At 41.1% G+C, this 21,564-nt stretch overlaps 1 protein-coding gene across 4 annotated transcripts in view; it reads right to left on the bottom strand.

Moving 5' to 3' along the window:
• Positions 1 to 21,564, bottom strand: part of rerea (arginine-glutamic acid dipeptide (RE) repeats a) — a 137,170-nt gene that overhangs the window by 76,161 nt on the left and 39,445 nt on the right. Inside the window, exon 1 of one of the 4 annotated variants that reach the window (XM_043224414.1) lies at positions 17,408 to 17,925. The exons of 2 other annotated variants lie outside the window; for them this stretch is intronic. The gene's annotated coding sequence lies outside the window, so the exon portion shown is untranslated. Of the gene's footprint in view, positions 1 to 17,407; positions 17,926 to 21,564 lie in introns of those variants that run through there. One more of the 4 variants, XM_043224411.1, reaches the window with a different exon arrangement.

Raw genomic sequence — 21,564 nt, 5'->3', positions numbered from 1 at the left:
CCAATTAAGCAATGGCGAGTACTCCCCTCAACAGTACCCACAGATGAATAACGCGCTGTGGGGCAGGTGAGGCTTGAAGCCATTACACATCAATCACCAGAGCAGGACCTTTTGAAAGATACCAGCTGTCTTAATGGAAAAGGGAGGGAGAGAGGCAGGGAGGGAGAAAAATCAGCCATTTGTGAAAGCCAGTGAAAAAAAAAAAAAAAAAAAAAAAAAAAAAAAAAAAGCTTCAGGGGTCTCAGCCAACAGCACCTATTTTACCATTTCCATTACTGCAATGAAGTCAAGGGGTGTGAGCCAGGAGGTTTTAAATAAAAATACATTTCTCCTTCAGAGCAGCGGATAAATTAGACCTTCTCACCCCTCCAACCACACAGTTGCTCTCCCACTATTAACACATCACCTCACAATGGGCACGCAGCAGGGCTCTATTACAAAACACACTCCTTTTTCAACATTACTCTTTCATGCTGCATGTTTTATTCATTCTAAATCACTCTCCTATTACGCCAATAGGCCACGCATTCATCTCTGTGATTTGAGGTAAAAGCCAATAAAGGGTCAGACAAACACAAATGCCATTTCCCCCCAAGAAACCCCAACTGCCAGGTGCTTCATTTGCAAATACAGTCGAAGATTGCTTCGGATAGGTAAAGTCAACAAGCAGGCCGCTACAAGATTTTTGGTGATCCCTGATTGGTATTTTCAATCGCGCGTTACGAAACGCAGACGTTTGACTGGCGAGGATTACCGACGGCTTTCCAGAAGGAAGTTGTGAAATACGCGTCTGATGTGATTGTTTTCGCAGAGCGAGATCAGCCTTGGAACATATCAAACAAAACATTATCTGCAATACGAGTAATTTATCAGACAAATGTCTCGTTCGAAGCTCATCCAAGAGAGCTACTCTGAAAACAGCTTTGTTGAAATCAATCTATTTCGCCAGGGTGCCAAAGCGAAAAGCTCAAAAAATAAAAAATAAATAGACATCTGAAGCAGAACTCCAACAACAACAACAACAAAAAACGCAACACTAAAATCTGGTGTTGAGTTATCAAAGAGATTTCTGTTATTGCTGATGAAAGCATCACGCTGACTCTGTATTGTGTGAAATTATGACTCGCAGCAGTTCGATTCCAATCGTTTCACATGATCACGCGGCAGAAGCATGTATAATCTGTACTAAAAATTAAGATTCACACCATCGGCCCGCTAATAACGGCGTCTTTATCTGATGCCGCACATTTATTCTGAAACCATTCCTACTCAAAGATTACAGCGAATAAAATCCAGCCTACTCTAAATCTTAATGGCCACTACTGACTATTTCTAACAATTACTCAGTGCTCCTCAATAAATGGCTACTTTATTGATACGCTTGTGTAGTACGGTGGAGGACCCTCTCCACACGGGAACTGTTTTTATTGAGTTTTAAATTGCGTCGACAGGCTGATGGATCTTTAAGCATTGCCAAAGCTAGTTCCATTAAGTGAAATAATGCGAGAAAAAGGCCTTTCTTCAAAGCATAACTCTACAAAGACTCGCATTATACACAGCCTAACATCTATGCGTTCGGTTCTTTTGCTGCAGCCTTCAGGAACAAACAGACTTTTGTAACTTGTGAGATCTTAACCGAAAGTGGAGTTGCAGATGGTCACGGTCAAGACAAACGCTGCAAAGCTCCTTTTAAAATCTGAGGGGGAAAAAAAGAACCTTCCATAGCATCAAAAGCACTAGAAGTGTTGCATAAAACACAAAGCAATATTTTTTATTTGTATAGATAAATACATATGATTTATTTGGATTTATGTATTTGGCAATATGATTACATTTTCATGATATGCTTACAAAACATGCCTATATAGACACACACACACACATATATAATATATCTATATATCTATATCTATATATCTATATCTATATCTATATCTATATCTATATCTATATATATATATATATATATATATAAAATGAGCATAAAAAGCCTCAGAGACCTGATTTGTAATGAGAGCAATAATACTTTCAAATATGCACTTACACATTTCAGGAATAAAGAGCCTATTTGAATATCCTCTTTAATGTCTAATCAACAGCTACCACTCTACTTTAATACACTGTCATATTTAGATCTCATGAGGACATCTTACACAAACACTGGCTGGAAATTAATTCTGCACAACTCTGTAGCCTCTGTAACTACACAACGTTGATGACTTACATACAGAAATCAGTGGGCTAATCTGAGCCCTGAGGAGTCAGTAAACCAGAGGCTGAAGGCTTGGCTCCAAGCAATCAGAGTATGTGAGAGTAAGTGGTTGTGTGTGAGAGTGTGTATTCCCTCTGCACAATTCCCAGAGGGGCCGGCTCCCCATCAGCACTCGTGTCTATTATCAGCATCGTGCCTGAGAGTAACTTCATTTCACACTGTAAGACACAAACACAGTGCAAACCACACTGAGGGCTCTCAGCTAGTTTGTCCGTGTGGCAGAAAGAGTAGGGTGGGGGCTGTCTGGATAGTCAGTCGCTGTGCTTTTAGCCTGGTCATGTAGCAAACAAGCACTTCTAGAGGGAGTATCGACACTGGAGGAGCGTGAATGTGATGAACATGACTAGAAAATATATATTGGTGTGTGTGTGTGTATATATATATATATATATATATATATATATATATATATATATATATATATATATATATATATATATATATATATATATATATACACACCAATATATGTTGCATACTGAGAGAGAACCATGTCTTTTCACATTCAATAAAATGTGTACAAGGGCATGCTGATGAAACATACATATATTTCCAATTTCTGTTTTACAGGATTCTGTTTTTTTTTTAACAGTTAAATGAACATGTGTCTAATTAATTCACATGAAACTTGCATAATTTAACAGTAATTTATTAAAAGTATTTTTTCCTATTTTTACCCCTGAAATAATGTTTTCTGGTGCATAAATTATGCTAAATAATGGTAAATGTTCCTTAAAAATATAGTTTTTTATAGTTGTATTAGTAGTAGTCTTACTATCATTGCATGATGACGGGTTTTTCCATATACTGAGCAATTAGGCACATCAGAATGTGTAGTAAATTAAACCATGCATCTGTGGCATTCATTCAGAAACATGCGTCATTCTTATTTAAATAAATCTCATTTTGCAGATTAATATTCACACAGTCTAGTCCATATCGCACTTTCATTTAAGTGTAATGAACTGCTTTTAATTTATTCATCCAAAATGTGAAAAATTCCATGACATTCCAGGTTATAGAGTAAAAAATAAATAAAAATCGATCCACGTTTTCTACATAGTAGAAATCACGGGGTCCATTTAAAAATGTTCAACTGCTGTTTTGGAAGCCATTGACTTTAAATTTCATGTGTAATATTAAAGAAAAATTATATTACATACATATATATAAAAATGAATCCCACCGAATAAGGTCAATAATTACAAGGTAGGAATGACAATTACTTTTTGCATGAACTATTCTTTCAAAAAAACAGAGAGAACCATGTCTTTTCGCATTCAATAAAATGTGTACAAGGGCATGCTGATGAAACAATCATTGCGAGTTCAAAGGGAGATGTATTTAAAGGGAATAAGCGTAGTATTAACCGTCAATCTGGCATTCTGCAGCAGACGTGTTCTTGGCTTGGCTTCACCCGAGCACGCGCAATCAATACTCAATCAATGGTAGATAAACACATACGTCACTTTCTAAATCCATCTTAGATGCGGAGGTAATATTAACATTACACTTCCCCACCTCCGCTGATCTGCTTTGATTCACGATATACAACGAATTCAATGCGAATGCGGCCGTTTACAAAAGCCCATTCACCGTTTCAATAGGTTCGGATTGTGTAGCGGCGATGCCTGTGTGGCTTTTTCCTCCCTCGATCGAAATACAATCGGCATAATAGCTGACGTAGAAAGACTGTTAGCGTGCTACAGTGCGAGGAAGAAAAAAAAAAAAAAAAAAGTAAAAAGTAATAATTTTGTAGCTAAAAGAAGACATCTAAAAGTAGTCAGTTGATCAAAAGCCTAATGGCAGCTTAGCCTGAGCCTCATTCACAGTGAAAGCAGGGAGGTCTCAGGGAAGCACTGGTCCTGACAGACACCCACCGAGAGGGGGGCTCGGCTCTGCGTCACGCCCCCCTCCCACTAATCATCACATGAAACACAGGGCCTGGAGGACGGATCTCAGCTCAGGCTTATTGTTCAGGACCTCATTTATTCTCGCTGCAACGTTATTCCAAACTCATCTTTGAGAACATAAGGTTAAAGATGATGAGGCCGCAGCGGCGATGCCATTAGGTCAATGCGTCAGACCATTTCCAGACTAAATTATTTAGTTATCTGGCGGTGGCTTTTTTTTTTTTCCCCTGAACACTGGCAACCGGCGGCAGATGGCCTCCCGAACAAGCTGGGCATTCAAAAACACGCGTAACGGCTCTGCCAAAAGCACCTCCACCCCAGATACCACAGGACGGTATTACCTCTAATTAGGAGCGGCTTTTGTTTCTGGATCAGCCACCTCTCCAAACCCACAGCCCGACTGTCTTTAAGAGGCTCTGGTCTGAATAACACCCTCTTTGTTACTCCACCTCTCCATTTAAGGCAACTCGGCTCAAATATAAATATAAATTCTCTAGTCCTATTTCCACTGCTGGCCACACAAAACACTGTTGTTTATTTAAAGCAGAAAAAAAAAAAAGGAGTCTCCCCGAGAGCACCTACAGTGTCAAATCTTGGAGATCTTTAAAAGGACGGGATGCTCAAACGTTTGGAGCCGTCACAAATCGCAGCTTTCTATATTGCTGGTGCAGTATGGAGTCCAAATGTGCAGCACTGTAAACATGATTTGAGATTGTTTCCGTGCCTTGGAGCGGCAGGCAGGAGGGGAAGTGACTGGAGGGTAATGAAAACGCTGCTGAAACAAGCAGGATCAGAGCTTCCCTCTCCTCTCTGGACAGCTCATAAAACATGCATTGACTAGAACTATTACCATTCTGCCGTTTTAGTGTGCCGCGCAGCTCCCAGGAAGAGAGCACACTTATCAACCTATATACACACACACACAGAGAGACTCGCTGCTTTTTATTTTAAACATATAGTGACGTAAAAGAGCAGCTGTTTAGAAGAAGAAGAAAAAAAGCATGAGGGAGGCATCTAAACAATAGGCTGCCGCTGCTCTCTGGGTTCAGGGTTGTGTTTAAAGCAGTGTACAGTGGCAGGCGGGAGATTAACTCGTAACGCATTCATGTGTGAAATGGAGACTTTATCCCTAACTGATAGTGTTGCGAGGCTTCCAGAAAACACAAGCCTGATGATTTTTCATCATTCCGGAAAAACAACCGTAATATATTAGATTACCGCTCGCAGCCTGGTACGTTCACACAATGCAGACTCTTAAAACACTCCTGTGTTTTACAACAAAGCATGGTGGGAGGTGGGCAATGGGAGCCGGGGTCTGTTGTTCATGCAACGTGGCTTTTCTAGTCCAACAAGGACATTTCACATTTCAGTCAAACCGCTTCACAGAGGCATCAGGTTAAAGAACCTTTTTGTGCCAGCTGAAACCCTTTGACCCAAAATGTTTTCTTAAAAGGCATCCCCTCAGATTTTAAGCTAATAAAAGCATTTAAGCTAAATAATTTAACAACAAATTTTGATATTTGCAGTGTTGGGTCACGCTGCGCAAGTAAACAGTCGGCGTTCTATTTAGATTTTCTTTGTACTGTAACATTTTTAGGATTTAATTATTAGCTTTTCATCCACTCGCAAACCCAACGCAGGTTAAAATAAGATCGGACTCCATTTCAGACCATCTTTCTTTGTTCCACAGAAGTCAGTCAGTTTTTGTGTGAACTACCCCTTTAACTATCCTGAGAAAATAGAAGCCACAAATTGCCTATTAGAGCTGGAAGTAAAAAACACTGTTACAATTTTCCAAATTAGAGAACAGGAATTCCTGCCACTTCTTTGCACAAAGCCTCCATTTCCCAAGAGACCCGAATCAGACAGTATAAAGGCAGTAAGGCACTGAAAGCTGCACTGTATTTTACAGGTTTTAACAGTGTGCAATGATCACAGTATTATTTGGCAACACATTCACAGGCTTTGTGCTCTTTAGCAAGCTTTACAATTCCTTCCACAGCGCAGCAAGAAATGAACCTCAGGGGGAAGGTTTGTGTGCGTCCAAGCTAAAATAGCTTGCAAATGCACGGGTAAGCTCATAAACAGAGCAAGCATGTTCAGCACAGAGCCACATTCATCCGAGTGTATACACATGTGTCAATCTAAATGAGTAGTCCATTGACTGCTGAGCAACTGTATTTTCGTCTAAACTGCATACTGGGCAGAGCTAATAAAAAGCTCGGCTGAAATGAAATGTTGCCTGACCTTTTCCGATCTTTCTTTCAGCCTCTCCTTTACGCAGATTTCCAGTTCCCCTCATGTATCATGCTGTTAAATAGCCTCCCTTTTACCCAGCGTGCCTTTAGCCATGCTAACAGTAGTATGACGGAGAACCTGGCAACTATGTGACAAGCACTATTTAAAATCACAGATCAACACCAAGCCGAAAAAAAAGGGGGAAAAAAATACCATTGCCGCAGCTAATTATTACTAGTAAAGTTCAACGCACCCATTTTTGTTTGCATTATGTCATGTTATCTTCTGAAAAAAAAAAAAACACAATTTGATGAAGATCTACTTTGTTACCAAGAGGAACGTCTTAATGAGCTGTTCTGCAAAGATAACGCGTGGCTCTGCGGTCTCAAACCCTTTGCAGCAACAGCAGATCAAAAATTCAATAATGAATGTGGAATCGCTGTAATTAATGTCTATGAGAATCAAAAAAAAAAAAAAAAAAAAAAAAAAAAAAAAGTCAGTAACCTGATTAATTTTATATAGGAATAATCTGTGATCAGCATTACCAAGTGAGCCCAAAAACAAATTAGATTTGAAGCTAAGAGCCCCATTGATCAGCAGTCATCTAAACCGGCCATGAAAAGGGGCTGGTAATCCAATCCAGCCGTTCGGAAGTGCCTGGGAGAGTTGCATCTCCACAATGGAAACATTCTGTCCACAATGTAATCCATTGTGTTCATTCGCTGAGCGTTTTGGAACCTGTTCGATTACACTAAAACGGCCCAAATCATTGCGAGTATAAACAACGCGAGGAGGATCCTTTTACAACTTGGCTCAAGAGCCGACGGCTGCGCCACTCCGCTTCCAATGACATCTGACTGACCTGTAGAAATAGTGACGCACAACTGTCAAAACACCGCTGCTCTCCAGAACATTCCACTCAGCCTCTGTACAATTCCATGACTCAACTAGCTTAATTTCGTACGATTGAATATTTAATGGTATGCACAGTTACTTTAGTGGATCCCTGGTGGCTTGTGCTTCGGTTGCTAAAAAAAAAAAAAAAAAAACACTACATAAACTGAGCTCAGTAAAAACCGACGCCAACAACTATAATCATTAACTATTCTAGCCACTGGGAGTGTGAACAGCACGAGATTATATATTCACTAGTCTGAAACGCTCAAGACTGTGAGCTTTGTCCGCTGACAAACTGTTTAAGGAATCAGACAAATATTAGGATAATCTTACAGCGCTTCACTTTAGGCCGTAGCCGTTTTACAAGCCAGCACCGAAGAACAATGCTTTGAATATACAAGGTGCTTCTCCGAAAGACAAACACGCGGATGAATCAACAGCACATACATAATAACCTTGGGCTGCCTAACCGTTCCACTGCTTTATGGAACTGTATAGCGTATAAATAGCAGATCCATTTCTACCCAGTCTGTTAGGGCTCTATTTCAGCTTCCCCGTCATTAAATATTTATCCTTGCGGAGTGGCGGATTGTACTGAGGTGATAAGCACTTAGGAATCCAAATTTTTCAACCCCCCACCCACTTCCAACGTCTGTTACCCCCCCCCTCCACACGCAACAGAGACTTTTATTCGAAAGGATTATCTACAAGTGCTCCTTTAATCGACACAAAACAGGACTGAAACAGTGCCCACATTCCCAAAGGAAAGGCGCTCTGCTGGTTTTATCAGGAGGGAAATCTTTTTTAAATACCAAAGGGATGAAATAACTTGATTTGAGGAAGACTCCCTCCTTTGTAGGGAAGGTTAAAGGGGGAGGGCCGGGAGGGAATTTCAGCATCCCAGAGCTCTTTGTATCACTGACACCGCATTATCACTCGAGACTAAATCAAAATAGGAGATTTAGCTTTACCAAATATGGAATCGGTGTTCGCGGCGAATCGAACGTAAATTTACACAGCACCTCTGTTTGCTGCCACTGCTGCTTGCGCCGAGTGTTTGGCTCAGGTTGAATTTGGCATCTTAAAGCATATAATGATGAAAAGATTTCATGCTTCAGCCTTGTGGGTGGTTGATGTTGGGTGTGAATGCATCTCTAGTGGACTCTGCATGCTTCAAAAAGCTTCTAGGGCCGACCTATGGTACTTCGCAGGTATTCTTGGACGGACAACAAAAACATCTTTTTTAGGGCTCAATAGGGAACAGCCTGCCAGAGGAATGGCAGCTCGAATCGGACAGGCTGAATTCCAAATGGAGCCTTCTACATATGGACTGGGAGCTCTTCGCAACGCAAGAAAAGAGATCTAATAAATGTTTAGTTCACATGCAGCCAACTGCACCTCCATCTACACAGAGGACAGAGAAATAGTTTTTAAACGCATTAACGTAATAACTACCGATCCAATTAAAACTAATTACACGCACATAGAAAAGTGGGATATTTTTTAAATATATACACACACACTCGCACACTAATGAATCATGATTTCAAACACTAGGCTATAGAAAAACATTACATTAATCATTCACTCGACTCCACCCTACCTCTCATCACACCATCATTTACATCTTTGTGTACTTAACAGTCACTGTGTACTAAAACTACAATTAGGCAAGCACTACTATATTACAGTCTGTGATAAACCAGAAGAATGGCTGTAGTTTATCGCAGAGCGGCCTGACCAGTGTAATCCAGTTTTGAAATGAATGAGAGATCATGTTGTAGTTAACTGATGTGTCACCCAGATGACTAACGCTGGCCCGGCGGTGAACCGCACGTGACCCTGCGGCAGCCATGATTCGGCACCGTCCGCACAGAGGCGCTTTTTCCACTACAGTAAATACAACGGAATCTAATAACGCCCTCAAAGATTCGCGCAAACATAACCGATTGCGACCTGATAAGGAAAAGAGAGTTTCGAATATCTCCAAATGGATGCAATCACCGCGCGACAAAGTGGCGCTATCAAGTGGGAATGCAAATGTTCAATAGCTCTGCTCCGCTTAATGGCGACTGGAGTGGGATTGTGGTGTATTGCCACAATAGAGTATAATTTCCCTCCCGCTCTGATGGAGCCACTTCACCCTGATGAAGAACAGGAGCATTGAGCTGATTCTATGACCACAGTTTGTGTTTCCACCCCCCTCCGCTCCTCTTTGTCCTCCCAATGACACGCGGCACAACAAGCTCGTCATTTTCAAAACGCTACCATTCAGGTCTCATCGATTTATTGTAATCAAAGATGATGTGAAAGCCTACGACAAATGCGACGGGGGTAAACAAACAGCAAAGGTCTCGGGGTACGGCGAGGTTTTAACCTCGATCTGAAATCCCCCATTTATTAATGCGCGGTTAACAGCCGGTTACGGCCAGTGGAAGCACGGTAGCAAAATCAATTACCTCAGCAAGTATTGATATGTCTCGCGGCCTGTTTACAATTTAATCTCTAACTTGTCAGAGCCATTATTTTCCTAATCACAACTCCCGCTCTTCTGCGCCTTTGTCTCTGGCTCATGTTTAAGGGAACAAAAAGGTCATAAGCTTGAGCGCTCCCCAGGGCGCAGCCTGCCACTGCTGTAATTATTCCTGAGCAAGAGATGACAAATGAAGTGGATCAAATCAAAGGTGTCAGTAGCTCTTATGACACCGGCCCAGTCGCACAGGTTAAAACGGAGGTCAAGCTAAAAGGAAAAACTAGTTAATGCCGCCCTGCAATAATTATGTGCGAAGCCTCTTAAAGCAACAAACTGCTCATAATTCCAGCCCTCCCTCACTAGGATAACGGGGTTGAAAATCCATACCTACATCCATTCTATTGATGGGGCATTCAACTGCAGGAGATAAATAAAACGAATCAAAACACACACGCGCCCCCCCACCAGTGACGTGTCCATTACTCAAATTGCATCCAATCACAATAGCGGCGGGAAAAAAACATCCTCAGGAGCCGATACTAAACTAGCTAAAACGATCAACGAGGATATCATCAGCAAACTCGCCATTTGTATCTTGGCCGGTAATCATTGAGGAACGGAGGCTGATGCATTATTTACTGGCTGATGTATAATTCAGAGCCAACAGCAGATTTAATGCATAAATAAAGCTGTGATACACTTGCATTAAATGTTTACTCACCAAAATAAGATCTGAAAGTACAAGCGTGTCGCACGGTGCCTTTGAAAGTTTCAAACGCGTCACCCGTTTCTTTTTTTTTTTCATCTCGGGTGTCTAAAAGTGAAAATGGTTTGCAGGTGGCGAGATCCGAGACCCGCTCTGTTCACCTCCTAGAAACATAAACGGAGATCAAAACGAGACGCTCGGGTGTCTAAGCGCAAGATCTCGATTACTTCATTTAAAACACAGGCCGGCAGGCGTGAGCTGGCGTGTTTGTCTTTCGACAAATGCAAACGCTGTAATGAGAAGCGAAGGGCGTCCATGTTCAAGTTACTCGTTTCTGTTCCTAAGCAAATCCATTGATGATTCTTTCGTGTGATAATATTGTGGCGGAAAATAGAGGTTATTTTGAAAATAATTCCACTTGTTTATTGCTCTTTCACCGGCTGTTTTCAAAATGTAACGGAGCATGGCAGATTTCAGAGGAAAGGTTAGCAAACAACACGCTAGAAATAGAAAACAAGCACGAGAAATTCTTGTAAAAAGGTTAATTAGGCTGCTTCAGAGAACTGATCTTTTGACGTCAAACAAGTCAGTCACAATTCCCTACAGGCCACGCTATTGACCTCTGTGCTGAGGCTGGCCTACTTAAAGTTGGAGATAAAGACAGATGGTGTACTCCAACAGGAATGTGCACATCTAAAATACCTTGAGGAATAATCAAGTCCAAAAAAAAAAAAAAAAAAAAAAGGAGTCTGGATCGACATGATCGCTATGATATCTATTGTAAATATCTCTTATTTGGTCTCGCTTGCACTTTACTGGAGTATGGATGCGTGCAAATGGCTGCCTGGAAAGCATATGGGTTATTGAATTCATCAATTATCGAGAAACAATCCGCTACTTTCTCTGCCATTCAAACGCTTGGGGTTGGTAAGATTCATTAATGTTTTTAAAAGCAGCTTCCTATCAAAAATACATTAACATTGATAATAATTAGAATTATTTTGTATTTGAATATTTTTTCTATTTGTCAGAAATCAATGTAAAATGCTAATTTGGTGCTCAAGAAACATTTCGAAACCATTATCAATTTTTTTTTTTTTAAACGATTTCTTCAATAAATAGAAAGAACAGCATTAATCTAAAATAATCATTCGTAACATTATAAAATGTCTTTCAACTGAATAAATTTTTAGTTTTTTTTTAATCTCACTGCCCCTTTAACATGGTATATCCTTTACACTAAAGTACCACTGATGGAAGTTTATCTCTATGATTCTGCAGCAGAACATCCATCAACCAAGAAGAGACATTTCAGAGTTTCTGCTGTCTCGTCTAGAAAGCACAAAGCAGAGACATCTGAAATACAGTCAAACTAGGCATGACTGGGATGCAACCCTAGTCTCTAAAGTGCTCACAGGTTCACACCTCGGCTATCCTGTCAGCTGCGTTCAATGTGACTTTCCAGCCGTGGAACATTCCAAAGGGATGTGAGATGTTGAGGGACGGTGCGCAAACATTGTTTAACCAAATCCCTCTGTAACACCGAAATCCCACGTTTTTTCCTAAGATCCGTCGACCAAGTGAAGCTGCGTGATTTTCATCCAATGGTGTTTCATTACATGCATATAACTTGATTCTTAACCTTTTCCCTCATGCACTCATATTTCTCTAGATGAGGTAATTATTTTTGCAGCCGCAAACGTTTCAGGACAAGTACATTTAAATAGCCTGCATTCAACTACTTGATAATGAACCTATTTATATATTATCGGGATGAGTCAGGGAGTGAAAGTCTAGAGTGCTGTTTTCTCCTGCCAGAAGTAAGATTGCACTAAAGGTTTATTTGATCTTGAAGAGATATAGCTTGATCCATCAAAGCCAGCATTATTCAACAACAGCAGGCCTAGTTTGTACAGAACAATATGCATATTGTGCCACACAAAGACAATTCATCACCTAAAAAAAAAACAGACAATGTAGCTGAAAAGTAATCGCAAGTAGTCTCAAAAGAGCCGATTAGTCCTTTACTAAATGGAATACTTTTAAATGAACAATTTTACTGAAGGAAAACCAACATGCCTGCCTTGTGAATACAGAAAACCTTTCTTGGCTTATTATTACACCACTATTTCCACGTATCTCCTCGGCTATTGGCTTTACTTTTTCAAATAGATTTAGCTGTTTTGGCCCTTACTAACAGTAATGCAGTGATCTTGAATGCTTGTCCACCCATCACAATTCATCACAGCTTCGTGATGGTTTTAAAGTCAGAAATGAGATTGTGCTTCGCAGTCTCATGCCTGGTAGCTATATACCGGCTATAAAACCATTCATAGAGAATAGTTGGGATTTGAGGCGAGCGCCTTGGTTGTCCACAAAAGCTATATTATAAGAACAGTTTGCCCTAAATTGAAAATTCTCATAATTCAACTCAAAAATGACCAATACTCAGTATTTCCTTTCTTCACATAAAAAAAGAGATTTCGGGCAGAATGTCATCAGGCAGCTTTCCATTAAAATGAAAGAGGATGATCCAATTTAATTGACAAGCTAGAAAGAGCACAAAAAAAGTTACAGAAAATTTGACTGCGACTGGTGAGCGATATTCAGTGAGGAACAGACTAAAAATTGAAGTCATTTTGACTGATATTCTTCCTCTTGGCCACTGCTCTCAAATATCACTTACAATATAAAACACCACGATCAGCCATGTGACAAATAAGAACTGATGTCAAACTTACAAAAGGGCCGTTTCTAAATTGAAAGCAATCACAAACTGTATTTAAAAATCACAGCAGAGGGACAGACATGTCTTAAAAGCAATCATAGAGCTTCAAAAGGACTTTAAATTCCCCCTCACAAGCTATATGGATTTTTTTTTTTTTTGCCTTTTAATGCCATGTCAGCTTCTACAGCTATGTTTTTAACCAGGTTTCATTATTCCAAATTAAAATATAAATGTATTAAAGATGCTTACGATTCATTTTTCTAAAAACATTTAAACTAGATTTTGATTTAGTTTATTAAAAAAAATATCAAGACAATAAAACAAGTTTCTAACAGAAACGAACAGTAACTTTTGATGAGACGGACTGTTATATAGATTACTATAACTGTGCTTCTCACATCAGAAAGTCCACAGCAAGCCTTAAAATTATATTAGGATAATATTAAAATGAACTGTTAATATTCAAAAGACTATGTTTTGAACAAAGGGACTTCAAAATCAGAAAGACTGAAAACTACTGGAAAACTATAATACTTATACATTTAATCCAATATACATACACATACACACACACACTTTTTTCCTTTCCCCATAGTATGGACAAACTGTCTAAGGACATTCTACCTCCTTTTGTTACATGTAAGAAAGAAAACACTGCGCAGGAATGACAGGAAGATGAATGAAAATGACAAATTTCATAATATAAAGCGCATATAGCAAAACATTATGATGTTTAGGAATCGTCGGAGGGCCGGCATTCACCAACTGTACTCCATTCCAGCAGTCTAAGAAATATGGATCCTTTCTAAGCAAGAAACGCTTCGATCAACGCATGCTTTTCAAGATGAAAGCACTTGAGCGAGGACTGCATTTTTATAATATGTTTATCAGAGCAGCGAGTGTTTCTCTACAAGGACAAGGACGGAGTGAATACTAGTAAGGCTGTGCGGGCGTAAAAAGCATAAAAGACTCCATCTGACATCCCTAACAGAACAGGAAAACAGTGGGGCCTGTGGGACCCCCAACCTCACTTTATGACCATGTGCTGAATTAACAGGTCCAGATGTCCCCTCTCACTTAACATGTGCGAGACATCTCGAGCAAAGGGCTCAGCTGCTTTAGGGCTTATTAAAAAAATATCAGTTTCAATTACACCCATTAACTTCTCGAGCTCCTCAGGTTTACATTTATTTGACATCAACAAGCCAGGTTCTCGCGCAAGACGTATACGCAACGCACAAATCGACTGATCCAAGTTGATCAGATTAACTTCAACAGATCGACTTCCCGCTTCTGGCATGGGCAGAATCAACTACAAATAAGACAAAGAGAGTGTTGCTGAAACACCATACCTTGTACCTGCGAAGCCTGAGGAATGAGTCAAACAAAGACGAGCCTATTACCAGACAGATATCAATCTGCTCTTAGTACTCGCTGCTACAGAAGCATTCAGACGACTCAGCTGCTTGAGCTGTTTATAGTTTGACAGTGTCAGGTCTCTTTGTCACTAGGGCTATGAGCAGGCGCCTGTGGTTACTGTATCTATTATCAAGGGGAAAGTGCCAACACATTCTTGTAAACAAAGGAGAGTCTACCTACAAGTTCGCAGAGACAAAGCCCAACCTGAAAAGGCTCGAGGCCATCATTCAAAACAATCCGAGCGGTTCTCAAATTTCTTTCAGAAACAAATTTGGACGCGTAAGCTCTCGAGTCAATCAATCGCGCGCGCATTTGGCTAAAGGTTTTCCCGTGATGACGGCGCGCAAAACGTGACGCTAATTGCCTCTGCCCTTTCTCCTATTCATTAAGCATAGCGCTGCATGGCTCGGCCCGGGTGCGCCACCGTTAAGGCCTCTCTCGGCCTGACGGAGGAGTAAAGACGCGAGGCGTAATACCAGCCAGTTCCATCATGCGAGCAGATTAAATAACATGCCTGCCCAGGCCCCCGTCAAACCTTCAACAGCCACCGCATGCCAACTGATCCGCTACAACACACTCTATGAAGAAACCCCTCCGTCAGCCCCACCACACCGCCTTTGATCAGAGTATCGCGCGTTTGATGCTTTTAAGGTGGAGGATAACACACAGAGCGCATCTTTGCCATGTGGGTAATTCTATTAAACGGCAAAAAAAAAATGAACACCGTCTTTTTTTTGCGGAGGAAACACAAAGGCTAAATGTCACTCTGCGCTTAGGCATTAAACATTTAGTAGCCATTCTCTGCTGCTCAAGCAAAGAGGCAAGCAGTTGTTAAGGGAGAAGGATGACACAGTTAATCATACACCCACACGCTGCAAACGAAGGCCCGGCGCTCAGATGTATAATAACGAGAACATTAAAAACACACACAGCATTCACCAGTCATTTAAAAAGAGCAAGAGAGCCCAGTCATTCACTAGAGATGACAAGGAGATGTGTGGAAACACCTAACACAACCTAATTAGTCGTATTCCAATCTAAACAGTTGACAGAAAGGGTGTACGAGTGCTACAAACACGGACGGGCCGTGTTCAAATATTAAAACTCACCGTCCGTGTATTTTAAAGTAATCTAGCTCAAACAGGTTTCCCTGAGTGTAACAAAAGACAATGAAAACATTCTGTTCCTTGCTGTAGTCTTTAGTTCCTCTGCAGGAGACGCTTCACTAAATGTTTGATTTCTTTCACCTCAGGCTACCCTCAAAGCCATGGCATGTGTAACGGGGGTTTATAAAAGCTTTTCTTCTCTCTCTCACGCTCTCCATTTTCTATGAACCGAAGGATTAGGACAGATACTCTGTACATAGTTGTTATGATTACAGATTACCGATGTCTATACGTTTCCAGGCCGGTCAGTGCCATCTTTTTTTGCAATGTTTAATCCTAATCTTTGTGTTTTTTGGTGTGACAGCGAGTTTGGGAAACCCCCACAAAACTACTAGCAGAGTGTGACTGGCCACCTCAAAGCTTTAGATACGCCAATTACCATCTTGTTGCACAACTGGAGAGGGAAAACATCCCAGTGCGGGGGGATGGGGCCATCACTTTTGGCTACAAAAGAGTAGGCCCTTCTTAACACAAACAGGCTACATCTCTTATACATGCAAAGTGAGAAAAACATGCAATGGTTGTTTTTTGTTTTAATGTTTCCCCTAGGAACTGAACGGTCACATGAAATTCAAGTATGTCCAATGAACCAAAGAGGATATACAAGATGCTTCCTCCACATGCACAGCATGGAGAACAAGATCAGATAAGGCAGGCTGTGAAAAAAAAAGTCTATTGAACTTACTCTCCTAAACATGGCTTCATGAAGAACATCCAGAAAATCTCTCAATTGTACAAAAGGTTCTTTAATAAAAAAACATTACTGTAAGAATTGAACAACAAACCAAAATGTTATGCGTTTGTAGCAAACAAAAAAAAAACTTTAGAAATCTCTCTTTTTATCTATAGTGTGCCCCCCGCGTAACAGTTATGCCCCTTTGGTCTTCACTGTAAACACTTCACTAAATGCTAGGGAGGACCATAACCAGCCATATTTGTTCCCAACATGGGCCACGGTTCAAGTGTTTCAAGTTAACAAAGGGAAGTTAGGCAGACTTGGCCGTCCCATAGCAGACTCCAACTGGTCAGGCAGGTCTACCAAAAGCTCTCCTCCCCTGCTCCCAGGGTTTTCAGTAAACAAAAGGTCTCTTCCAACATGTGAGGGTTGGGGTCACCGCGAACGCACTGTTGTGATGGTGTTTGATAACGCTAAACACTGAGATAAACAGCATGCTTAATGTATTGAAGAGCCTCGGCACCTCCGACTCTAAATGCACCATTTATTCTGCTACCCGAGCATTAATAATTCACTTAATGCTCGAGTTCCTCACTTAATAAAATGGAAACAAACACAGAACTTCTTCACGGGAGATGCAAGTTACGCGGCTGAAACTTGATAGACTACTTACTAGAAAGCCATAAAGCATCCTAAAAAGATTACACAGCGCTCGTCTCTTTCAAAAGCCAGAGCAAAAGTGAAACATGCAATAAAAAAAAACAAGCTGCTGCTGCCGCTTTCAACTTCTGAGCCTGTAGCGATTGCCAACATTCCATCTCTATCCCCCCCATTTACCTTCCCACCCACTCAAGCCCTCCAAACTCCCTCAGTCTTCTTTCTTTTTGTACACAGCCAATGTCGCCGAGGCACTACTCACCCGCCAGTATGATGATCTAAGTTCCTATCGGGCTGCTGCAAACAACTTCAAACACAATTCCACGTCTGTTCGTTGAAAATGACCCCGCCGAACTTCTCGGCCTGGGCCAAAATCCAAGAAGCCGAGGGCTGAGCACTATCGCGCCGATACTTTATCCTGAGAGAGACGCTGTCCATGCAGAGGAGAAACGGGGCAAATGCCTCAACAAAAGACGACCTCGCTTTACTAATTTATTCGCATTCGGACCGCCCGGGGACTCGTTTTCTGAACGTATGCGGTTCCCCCTCCTCCTTTTCGCCGTGTGATAACTCCGAAAGCTTGAGTTTGTGGAGGGTAGGAAATCAGTGAGTTCGGCGTTTACAGACTCCGCTTCCTTTTTCACACACACACGCGCGCGCGCGCTCCTCTCTCTCTCTCTCTCTCCTCGCGCTTTCTTTCATATGCACACACAGCACGTTCTCTCTCTCTATCTCGCTCTCTTTCTGTAGAACCCCCTCCTCCTCCTCTTCAGCTGTTCAACAGACGCATCCACATGGCTGACCTAGTCTTTCTTTATCCAGACACTAGTGAAGGAGAATTACCCCCCCCTCCCCTCCACCACCACGCATACACACAGAACACACATACACACCACTTCTAAAAAGCGGGCAAAACAAAAACGCGGACCGGATTCTAATGATCGCCGGCGACGAGCGATCGGACCGGAGTCGTGATTGATCGTAAACCGCGGGGATACGGTCGGTAAAGAAACTGCATCGGTAAGCAAGACGCTGAATCCAGATTCACACGGCGGCTGTACGGAATATTAATGTGCATGCTGACGACTCCACCTCCAGCAGCACGGATAAAAACAAACAGATAATCACAGAAAACACGGCAAAAATCAAGAGCCTACCGTTCAAACAAACCACAGATTCCAGCTATTGATTTTCAGCGTCCAATAATGAACGCCCAGTTTTTATTGCAGTGCTTCGCTGCCAAATGATTGGGGCTGAGAACAAAACAACCGGTGAAAATTACACATACATTGTGCGTTGGTGCACTCGTTCTCATTTGCATATTCACATAATGAATTAATTACTCCGTTTCCCCCCCGCCCAACATGGAAGCGGCATGTATTCGCAAATGTGCATTTTAAAAAAGGAACGAGCATTCTTTGTTGCCCTTTGAAGAAGGAAAGCTGATTTTGTGCTTCTGTACAGAATAGAAATAATTTGATCATGTGAGAACATCAGCACTGGCACAATGGGAAATCTCTTAAAAACATGGTAATCTTTGTATTCACGTTGTTTTCATACATTTCTGAAAACCCATATTCCATAATTCCATAAATAAATACAAATTTGACGACGTGAACGTTCCTTTTTTAAATAAAAAATATCAACGTGAGATTGAAAACAAACTTGTGTAAATGTGTAAAATATGCAATGTACACATAACTTGTGTAATGTAATGTGCACAAGTGACCTCGCTTTCATTACACTCTAAAGGGACGCTTTAATGGATGTCTCTTCAAACGACAGAAAAATGGCATTCTGTATATTTGTTTATCTGTCTAACTCATCCAACACATTTTTTGACCTCTGCTTGAAAAAGCCTTTAAATCTGCAAATTAAGTAAACGTTCATTAAAGCAGTATTCGTTTACACTAATTGCACGGTTTGCGTGTTTAAACTTAGACAAAGGAAATGAGCCAAACGTCACTGACCCAAATGCTAATGAAACGTTTCAGTATAGAATATCTCAAAATCGTAAAAAAAAAAAAAAAACGTAATAAGGATTTTCTCTTCACCGACGTTATATTTGCGGAGGCAGCTAAGATCAATAGGAAGTGAGTTTGGTGTACTGCGGGCCCTTTATTGTGCTGCAAACCATGTAGCCTGTCAGGTTTTCAAAAGGAGGAGGTGTCCCTAGTGATCCCAGTGCTGGCAAACGCTTTCCAGCTCCAGGGGAGCCAGAGACAGTGTGACTTCTGTTTCTCCTGACAATCCTTAGCTCTGCCATGCACCCACACACACACACACACACACACACACACCCCAGCAGGCTACCCTCCTCCCCTCTTGGAAAGCGTTTGAGCTTCACATTCAGGCGTATTTATTACATTTACTCAAGTGCATCCATATTTATCTCCCCGAGCCGCCCTGATAGCACTTACAATGTGCCCAACAGGAAACCTGAGTCACTTGCTTATGCGAGATCCTCGCTGTGCACGGGGAAGATATTTAGAGAATGCAGTTTTCAAAGAGATACCGATCATTGCTATCAGCCAATGGGAGATTAGCTACTCTGGCTCGTGAAAAAAAAAAAAAAAAATACACAACAATGCATTTGACATGGTGGCAGACAGTTAATTAGCGCCGAGAAACGAATCGAGAAGGAAGGTGCGTGTTCGCGAGGGGAATGCCTGAAGAATGTATAGATCGAGGAATATTACATCTCGGTGATGTTTTGTACAAACTAACATTTCTTCCGGATGACTGACTATTATGATCGGCACTTAAAACAAACACGCATACAAACCGGTATTTCACTAAATCGAAACAACTTTAACGGCTTTAATAAATTCTTAGCTAATTCGTGCTGTGAACTGCTCAGCGTCCAGACGTGCAAAACGCGAACTGGGCGTTCGGAGGAAATGTAAGCGAAAAGAGCACTGAAATCGTGAATGCTTTGCATTTCATGCACTCAGATGGCTGTTCCGCAGGCATTCGCAACAGCAGATGAGATCCCATTATCAGGCAGACGAGAACTCCACCTCCAGGATTTCACAGCTCCTCTGTTTATCACATGGCCCTGTCAAGTTGGGCACCATTAACCGATAATGAAAGGAGACAACCGGTGCAGTTACAAGCAAAGCATTCTGCATTCTACAGGCCTAAGCATGTATCTGGGAAGCTGACTGTGTCTATTCAGTTCTGCTCTGCATTCAATACCCATCAACAATGCCTCAGCTACTGTACTCTGACCCGTTCACACTAGTGTATTATTCAAGGGTTTAGCTTGAGATGACAGGAATTAAAGGAATATGGCAGTTTCAATACCAGGCAGGCTCAACTGATAGCATTTGTGGCGTGATTTTGATTACGAAAACAAAACATTACTTTGAATTCATATCCATTCTATTCTTTAAAAAAAAAAAGTGACACTTCAAAAACTGAAAAAGTTTCAATACGATCGGAAAAAAATTGTTTCTGTATTTAAATCCTCTAAAATGTAGCCCGTTTACACCGTCCTAACCACATGTGACTCAATGGCGCGACGTGATAAAACCAGCCGCGACACACAGACCAACAAGTGCATTCCATAAAGATAGTATCAGTCACTGATGGTATCATGTACTTGTAAATGTTGTTAAAAAGATTATAAACAGAGAGAGAGCCCGCCCACATACTCTTCTGATTGGCTGTGATATTTCATTATTGATTTCGTGTTTGTTTCTTGCAGGAATATTGTTGCATTGCGTGGTAGGAATTGTAATTCATATCGTATCTATGGATATCAACATTAAGCTACAAATGCTGGCAGTTGAACCTAATTCAAAACCAAGATTGTTCTTTCAAGAACTATGGCCCATTCATAAGAACGATGACAACAAACTACATTAGAACTATATTAGAACATTCTGTGCGCATGCTGTATTTTTGTTTTCTGCCACTTTAAATGTTTAAGCTCCTCAAAGCTGGATGGATTATGATTGTCAGTGTTTTTCATTCATCAGCTATTTCAATGATATCTCTCCACTGTGTCGTTACTGTTATAGCCGTGGTGTGGACTGCCATTCTTTTAAATTTAGTTTGTGAACAGGCTTTTATAATTTGATATATAACGCTAAACATTTAATATTTGATGATTAAAAGGAGGGAAAAAAAGTGAAAGTGCTTTAAAGGTCCCCCTTACTGATCTGATGAATTTTAACAAAAGAATTAGATGTACATGACTGATTTATTATGCCTCCTCCAGCCTGATTGTCTTTCAATGAAGGTACTGAAGACTTAAAATGCCCCGCCGTACTAATAAGTCAGCCAGTAGCTGAAACAACAACAAAAAAAAAAAAAGGACGAGAAAGAAAAGATGACATGGTTGAGTGAGCCAAGCTTCTGAGCGCCTTGGCAAGCCTGGGAGGCCCTGGCCCCTTAAGCACTCATATCTAGTAA

This window comes from Puntigrus tetrazona, chromosome 23, assembly GCF_018831695.1.
Source record: "Puntigrus tetrazona isolate hp1 chromosome 23, ASM1883169v1, whole genome shotgun sequence".
Taxonomy (NCBI): Eukaryota; Metazoa; Chordata; class Actinopteri; order Cypriniformes; family Cyprinidae; genus Puntigrus; species Puntigrus tetrazona.
Note: the sequence above shows the minus strand (reverse complement) of the source record. Positions and strands in the feature narration are given on the sequence as shown.